This window comes from Miniopterus natalensis, chromosome 19 (assembly GCF_054644295.1).
Source record: "Miniopterus natalensis isolate mMinNat1 chromosome 19, mMinNat1.hap1, whole genome shotgun sequence".
Taxonomy (NCBI): Eukaryota; Metazoa; Chordata; class Mammalia; order Chiroptera; family Miniopteridae; genus Miniopterus; species Miniopterus natalensis.
In genome coordinates this window covers 15,737,259-15,746,051 of record NC_142099.1, presented here as the reverse complement: position 1 = coordinate 15,746,051, position 8,793 = coordinate 15,737,259, and positions in this window count along the sequence as shown.

Here is an 8,793-nt window from a genome sequence, read left to right as displayed (position 1 = left end):
AATCCTGAGACCCGTGAAATGGTTGGTGTTGTGGTAACCTTGATTGCGGTAACCTTGGAGACACGAACCTTCTTAAAATCAAAAACATAAGACTGTGTTCAGATTGATGCTAGTTGTGCTGTGACCTCTTTGCCAGTCTTCTGTCCCTTACGCACTGTGCCGCAGCCTCTCTGGGCCTCTTGCCGCTCATCAAACACGACAGGCCTGCTCCTGCCGTGGGCGCCTTGCACCTGCCGGGCCGGTCTGCTGAGCGCCTTCTCAGGGTAGCTGCGAGAACAGTTCCCAAGCATCCTTCCAGTCTGATCAGATTTCACCTTCTCAGTGGTCTCCCCTGAGCACAACATCTAATTACCTTACCGCTCTGTTTCTCCAGAACATTTAACACTTCTAACATTTCGCAGTACCTAGTTTTTTTTATTGTCTTTCTCCCCTCATCCAAATATAAATTTAATGAGAAGATTTTTGTCTCTTTTGTTCTGATGCATCCCAAACCACTCACCGCAGCAGTGAGTGTCCTATTGAGTGCTCAAGTAGTTGTTGAATGAACTATCCTGCGGATGCAAAGACCATATTTTGAAAATGATGTGCTACAAGAGCTCAGTGAATTTTTAGAGTACCTCGACATCCCCAATAAGGTGCAAGAAGACATGGCCTCCATAATTCAGAAAGGTGACATAAAAAAAAAAGTTACAAGGACAGATACATGCCAGATAATAAAACTGGATCACTTATCCCATATACAAGAATAAGCTCAAAATGGATTAAAGACATAAATGTAAGGCCTGAAATCATAAAGTTCCTAGAAGAAAACTGGCAGTAAACTCTCTGACATTGCTCTTAGCAATATATATTTTTTTAGATATGTCTCTCCAGACAAGGGGAACAAAAGAAAAAGTAAACCAATGGGACTACATCAAATTAATAGGTTTTGCACAGCGAAAGAAACCATAAAAAAGAGCCTACTGAATGGGAGAAGATATTTGCCAATGATTTCACCTGATAAGGGGTTAATATCCAAAATGTGTAAGGAACTCATAAAACCTAACACCAAAAAGTAATCCAATTAAAAAGTGGTCAGAGGCCCTGAACAGACATTTCTCCAAAGATATACAAATGGCCAATAGACGTGAAAGATGTTCAACATCACTGATCATCAGGGAAACGGAAATTGAAACCACAATGAGGTATCACCTCACACCCATGGCTATAATCAATAAATCAGGTGTTGGCGAGGATGAGAAAAGGGAACCCTCATGCACTGTTGGTGGGATTGTAAATTGGTGCAGCCACAATGGAAAACAGTATGGAGACTCCTCATAAAATTAAAACTAGCACATAGAACCCAGAAATTCCACTTCTGGGTATTTATCCAGAGAAATCTAAAACACTAATTCAAAAAGATCTATGCACCTCTTATGTTCACTACAGCATCATTTACAGTAGTCAAGATACAGAAACAACCCAAGTGTCCATTGACAAATGGATTAAGGAGAGTGGTACATATATAATGGAATATTACTCCGCCATAAAAAAGAACAAAATCTTGGCATTTGCAACAACATGGATGGGCCTAGAGGGTATCTTGCTAAGTAAAATAAGACAGAGAAAGGCAAATGACTTGATTTCACTTACATGTGGAATCTCAGACAAACCAGAAACACTCAGAGATACAGAGAACAAACTGATGGTCACCAGATGGGAGGGGAGTTGGGGAGATGGGTGAAAAAGATGAAGGGATTAAGTACAAATTGCCAGTTATAAAAACAGTCACGGGGCTGCAACGTACAGCATAGGGAATATAGTCAATAACATTGTAATAACTATGTATGGTGTCAGGTGAACACTAGCCCTGTTGGGGTGATCATAAGTTCTATAACTGTCTAATCATGTTGTACACCTGGAAGGAATACAACATTGTATGTCAACTGTAATTGGAAAAAAAAAGTTAAAGAATGTATACAACTCAACATCAAAAAACAATCCATTTATAAAATGGGCAGAGGACCTGACTAGACATCTTGTCTCAGAAGAAAAAAATAGGACCATTACCTTCAAATCAGCGTAAATGGTGAAAAGAAGATCATTAAGAATAGTTGGTAGAATTATGCTAAGTACACGGGCCTTTGATGGATGCATGGTTTTCCCTTTACACAGAATATTAAAATACATAAACTTAAATGGCTAAGTCCAGTTCAAACCCTATGAAAAAAAGGCATGTTCATCTTGCTTTTAAAATTAGCGTGCACACATCTCCTCTGCTCCCACCCATGCCCCACTGTCCCCTTCACCTCCCAAAACACAAGCTCAGAGGTAAAATTACTAAGAATTTCCAGACGGCAACAGAGCTTGTAACCAGGCGCAGTGTCCTGAGAGCGTCTGTGTGACTGCACTTGTCACATGCCCGTTGGCTACTCCCTTGGAGCACTCACACGTCCTCAACATCCCTCTTCCAAGGTGGGGCCTCGCTGAGCTCAGTAGCTCGGGTTTAGAAAGGTCGGGTATAGCGGGAGAATTATCTCATAGAGCACGTTGTTTGCAGCAAATACCAGTGTCATGTTAACCGTCTTTAATGCCTGTGCCCGTTGCTGATTTTACTCTCTGCTCATTATATTTCATATCCTTTTTCAAATACCAGACCTTTCTCTGGCCCATCAATTCCTGGCTGCATAGTTTCATTTCTCAGCCTTACGTTTCCTTCTAAATTGATGAATAGTTTGGGGCTGGATTCATCTTTGTATCTTAGACCCAACTTGACAGAACAAGTGCTTCTCATTTGTTGCACTAATCATTTATCTTATTAACCGTCATTGAAAAAAACAAATGTCCCGAGGTGGTACTCCTGCTTGTCATTCAGCCACGCATTCAATCATAGGTTCGGCGACAAGTATTTACTGAGCACCTACCTGCTCTAGGCCAAGCACTGTCGTCTCCTGTCTCACTTCATCAGCTTTCTCTTTGGCCCAAGGATGAGAAGTGATCATGATTATCGTCAATGTCGAGGTGCAGGGAATCACTACCATATTTCCTCCTCACTCTTCTGAAACCTCTCCCCATTTCATACTGGCCACCTGCCCCAAATGATCAGCAAATTTGTCCTCAATATTCGTTGCAGGTGTGACCTGCAAGCTCAATGAATTTTTTTCCCCTCTAGAACCCAGTCATTAAATAAAAACATTAAAAGCACTAGCCTGAGCAAGGTAATATTCGAAATATTTTTAAATATTTGGGAGGACGGGGCCCAGGGTCAGAGCAGGGACCCTTGGTGGCTCAGGGCCACAGCAGTTCTCCAGAGAGAAGGAAGTATGTCAATCAAAGTAGCACAGCTGTCCTCACATCTGCCCACTAATACCCAAGCCCTGGTGCCAGCCCTGAGGGTCCCTCTTGCTCTCTGTGACAGGTGCAAAACCCAGCAGAGCTTTGTGGACAGTTGTCCCTCAGCGCAGAGGCCCGATGCCAGCTGGGGTCCACACCAAGCCCTTGAACTCTGGCTCCCTTTGGCAGGACAGGTGAGCAGAAGGAGGTCCCTGGCAGGTAGAAGGCACTGAAGAGGAGGGACAGCGGTCAAGAGAGAAGACAGAACAGCTCGAGAAGCAGCCACCTCTCGGGACCGGCATGCTCGGCTGTGTGGAGGTTTAAGCTCTCAAGTTCATGGAGAGCAGCTGTGAGGTGGCTGGATGAGCCCCCAGCTCTCGGGAGGAAGACCTGCACTTACCTGACAGCTTAACTCACTGCACTTGCTCACGTGTTCTGCGTCCTGTATCCTCTCGTGAAACGCAGGAGACATTTGCCTCTGAAGATCCTCACTGATACTCCCTGCAGTCAAGTTCATCCAAGTGCGTGCAATCAGCATTCATTGAGTGCCTTACATCTAGCACATGTTTTTTAAATCTCCATCAAAATGGGTGTGGATGTCCAGAAACCTAAATGCAGTCTGAGGACTCACAGAACATCTACTTTCTCTACCTCTGTCCTGGAAATAAGTCCCACTTGTCAGATGGGTGTTTATGTTTCCACAATACTGGCTCAAGGGTCACTGGGACCAGGAAATGCCCTAAGTGTAAAGGAATTGAGCCCTAGGGGTCATCGCAACGAAGAAAACCAGTCTCGTGGTATCCAGTTGGGGAAGGTCAGGGATGCTGCTACATGTTCTAGAATATACAAAAGAGCCCCCGCCCTCCCCAACACACACACACACACCTCAGAGGATTATCTGGCTCAACATGTGAAGAGTGCCGAGGTGGACAAGCCCTGAGATAAACTCATCTGTTACAGGGTTTGGAAACAAAGCATCCTTAAGAAGACCTTGGGCTGCCTTTGACACTTCTGCACCACATCATACAACTTCTAAATCATTCATTGTTGCACCCTGCTGCCGTCTTCAGAAGTATGTTTCAAAGCATTTAAAACAAGTCCAAGTACTTTATATCATCATAAAATGAAGAGCGAAAAAGTAGATTTTTTAGCTTTCTAAAAAAAATAGAATTTTCTTTTTTTCCCCTAAAGGTTTAGTATCCTTATTTTTTTAATCCTCACCTGAGGATATTTTTTCCTTTGCTTTTTTAGAGAGCGTGGAAGGAAGAGAGAGAAACACTGATGTGAGAGAGACACACCGACTGGCCGCCTCCCGCATAGACCCTGACCGGGGGTGAGCCTCAACCGAGGTACATGCCCTTGGCCCGAATCGAACCCGGGACCCTTCAGTCCACAGGCCGACCAACCAGGGCAAAAACAGAATTTTCTTAATGAAAAAAAAACCTGTCACCAGCTCAGTGAACAATGGCTTCTTTCAGAAGAAAACTGGAAAAATACCATTGTTTTGCAGCTCCTTCGCTCTCCCCTTCCATGGTGCTGGCCAGCACTGAACCCAACCTGTTTACTGTCCTTTAAGGGGAAACGCTTCCTCCTCAAGGTACTTTTCTTGAATCAAGGGGCTTCCTTAGCACTGTGAAAGCGGATTTAAAAGAAAAGTTTTAAACCCTCTCTTTCAAACAAGCATCAACCAACAACAAAGCCAAACGTTTCCTTCGTTTTCTTTCATTCCTGGTACTTACCCTCCTATCCTCCAAGTGTTATTCTACGGAATATTTTTCCTATTCTGCATCTTAAGTAGCGGCAATTTTTTCCTATAAAGCTTATGTTTTCCCCAAAAGTTTATATTCGCCTGCTTTCCCAAAAAGTTTATTGTCTTTTAAAACTGGTCTCTATATACACAGCCCAGTTCCCGCTTCCTGATGGCTCTCACGCTTGAGTTTCCTCCAGGTCTGCAGCCAGCCCTGGGCTGAGCCAAGTTGGCTTCGCGTCCATCGTCCGTGCCTAGAATTGCCTGGAGAAACACGGCGCCAGGAACAAAAGCCAAGCATCTCAAACTCCTTAGTTATTTTCTGAGTCCATATTCCTTTTAGTTAAGAGCTCCTCTTCCTCTCCCTTCACCCCTATTTCCAAACTCAGTAGGCTTTCAACACAAGGCCCACTCTGGGGCCACAAAGTGATGTTTATCCTAGAAACTTGGCCAGCAGGTTTCGAATTCTGAACAGTTTGCCCTATTTAAGTGGGGCAGGAGAAGGGGTTAGGGGGAGAGGGGGAAAAAAATAGCTTTCCCGGAACCATGCAGCTAAAATTTCTTACCAACCTACTTTGAAAATGTGGAATGATTTCTTCCTTATGTTATTACAAAGGAAGACCAGTTGAAGGTCGTCATCATCTGAGAACTTCCAAATGCAGCCCAGCCGTGTTTGTAAACAGGCTGCCTGAGCCTCCAGCTCTTCCTCCGTCCCTCCGTTCACCAGTAGCTTGTGTTATTTCCAAAAGGCAATTGTAATTAGGTGTTTGTTGTACTGTATTAACTGGAAATACGAGTCAGCTCTAAGGAGACTGGTCATTTCCTCCTTGGCATTCTGCTCGTGACTGTAGCTGCTATTTCCAAGTAAATATTGGGTCCTTGGGATTTGGCCGTGGCCCCCCCCAGTAGTAAACTTGATCCAGATGTGACTGAGATAATCAGGATGATTTAGCAAGAAACACTTTAACTATGAACATAACTCTCCCACTTTGCCCGCAACGCTTTGGCTTCACAGAAATAAATATTTGGAATAAGACTTAAAGAAACATATTCGCCAAGGTGAAAGTTCAGCTGTCTTCTCACACTGAACTGAAGCATTAAGTATCAACATTGAACTGTTATTTCCCTCATTCACCCAGAGAGGTGTTTTTTCTTTTTGAAACTTCTTGCATCTAGAATTTGGACATCAAACGTCCGAACAGAGCTAGTGTCTGTCCCAGCTGCATCTACCCTCACAGCAGCTATTCCCTGTATTGAATCCCCTTGGTATTAATTCTAATTCCCTAATAAGAGACCCTTTCACAGGGCGGCATTCCAATATTCCTAAAGACCAGATCTTTTCTTAAAACTTTTCTTTGTGTCTTTTTTGTTGTTGTTCCTAAAATGGAGAAAACGAAAGAACTTACTGCCTTGTAATAGTCTCTTTTCTATCAAGAAAAAAACTGCTAAGGAGCCACATCTTAAAAGAACATGGGAAACCTCTCCAAGCCCCTTCATTTCTGCCCTATTTTCTTTCTCTTTATCTCTCTGGGGTGCAATCTTGGAATATCTTTCCATTTCTCCTCCAGCTCATCGGCTTCCTCTTCATCGACATCTGATTCGCCTATAGATTTGCTGTTTAACCTATATATTTGATATTAGTGTGACAATATTTGTCATTGTTAGAAGCTATCTTTACTTTTCAAATCTGCCTGTTCTTTTTTTAGGGTATCTTGCTATTGTCTTAGGATTTCAAGTCTTCAGTTATTTCTACAATAACTGTCTTATGTCATCTTTCATATTATTGTGAAGATAATAGTATGTTCCCTGTTGCAGTGCCTGCTGGTTATCGCCGATGGCAGGTGGTTCCTCCAGTTAGTAGGGGGTCTTTTTACCTGTGGGAACCCTATAGAAGTTGCTTTCCAGTTTTACATCATTTCTACCACGCACTGCAAGAGTATTACCAGGGGTCCGTTTTTAAATTATTTCTCACCTTGGGGGTTTCTGGGCCACTGAGTAACCATTCAACCTGCACATCTGTGCAAGGTCAAGACAGTTTCAGTTTCTCAGGAGACTTTCCAGGAGACAAGTTTAAGCTTCCCCTTTATTTTCTCCACTTGGTGATTTTTTTCCTCTCTCATTTTTTTACGCTGTTTGACAATACATTTCTGTTGTTTAAGCCACCCAGTTTGTGGTACTTTGTTATGGCAGCCCCAGGAAACTAAGACATCAATATTAGTCCAAAATTAAAAACCACAAGCGTCTACCAGCTGCTGAAAGGATGACTGTGTGATGGTACATCCAACAATGAAATACTGCCCAGTAGGGAGAAGGAATGAACTCCTGGCCATGCACCAACATGGATGATCTCAAAAGCATTAATGCTTTATGGTGGAAGCCTGCATATTATGTATTTTTATTTATAGGACATTCTTAACAAGGGAAAACTATAGAGACAGAAATCAGATCAGTGGTTACCCAGGGCCAGTGAAAAGGAAGAACTTTTGGGGGGCAAAGGAAATATTCTGTGTTTTGATTGTAATGGTGGACACATAACTGTATATCACACACATAAAAAAGGTGAATTTTACTGTAAATTATACTTCAGTGAACCTAACTTTTAAAAATTAAATCATATTGCAAAAAATGCAAAGGTGAAAACCAAAACATCGTGTGTTCTTATCACCTAAATATAATCACCATGAGTATTTTGCTATATTTATATCTAGCTTTTATATACAGAATGTATATTTACAAACCTAGGGTCACATTGTATGTACAGTTTTATAACTTACTTATTTAATTGAATAAAATAAAATATTGTAAATATCAATATTCTTCTGAAACTGTTTCTGACTAATATGTTTTGTGGTAAATGCCTTTTCAACCAGTCCCCTAATGTGAAAAATTAAGGGTTCCCTGCAGTGTTCTGCCATGATAAACAATGCTCGCATCCATTTTTTTCCTTTTCTTTTTTTAAATGTTGTTGATTTCAGAGAGAGGAAGGGAGAGGGAGAGAGAGAGAGAGAAACTTCAATGATGAGAGAGTCATTGATCAGCTGCCTCCTGCACGCTCCCTACCAGGGATCGAGCCCGCAACCCGGGCACGTGCCCTGACTGGGAACCAAACCGTGACCTCCTGGTTCATAGGTCGATGTCCAACCCCTGAGCCATGCCGGCCAGGCACATCCTTATTAAAGCTTAGTTATAAACACATTCATAAAAATGGAAGAATAATGATGTTTATTACATAACAATGATAAAGATACCATGTAATAAATATATTGCTATAAAACTCCTGGTTAAAAACTGATGGATCAGAATATGCCCCCATTGGAAACGTTCTGAGAGCTGTCACCCCTTTCTGTAGCTGAGAACTACAGTGGAGATAACACGGGTGCTGAATTAAGGGGACCTAAGCTTGTGCCCAGCTCTGCCTCTTTGCTCCTGACTGATCACGCCACACACCAGCTTTCTCCTCTGTAAGCTGAAGGTGAAACCAGCGCAACGGGCCCAGGTTTCCGCGCCCGAACTCCGCTCTCGCCGACTCCCCACAGACAGGCTGGGGAAGTTACATAATTGCGTCCCCACTCCCCTCTGCAGCTCCGATGGCCGAGTGACATCATCCTGGCCAACGAAAGGTCTGTTAGGGAAGCTCTGGCTCTTCTAATGAAAGCGAAGATGTCCCTGGTGCTCCTTCCCGTGTCCTGCCTGCCTTCAACGCAGATGCGATGCTGGGCGCAGCCGTCCTTGGT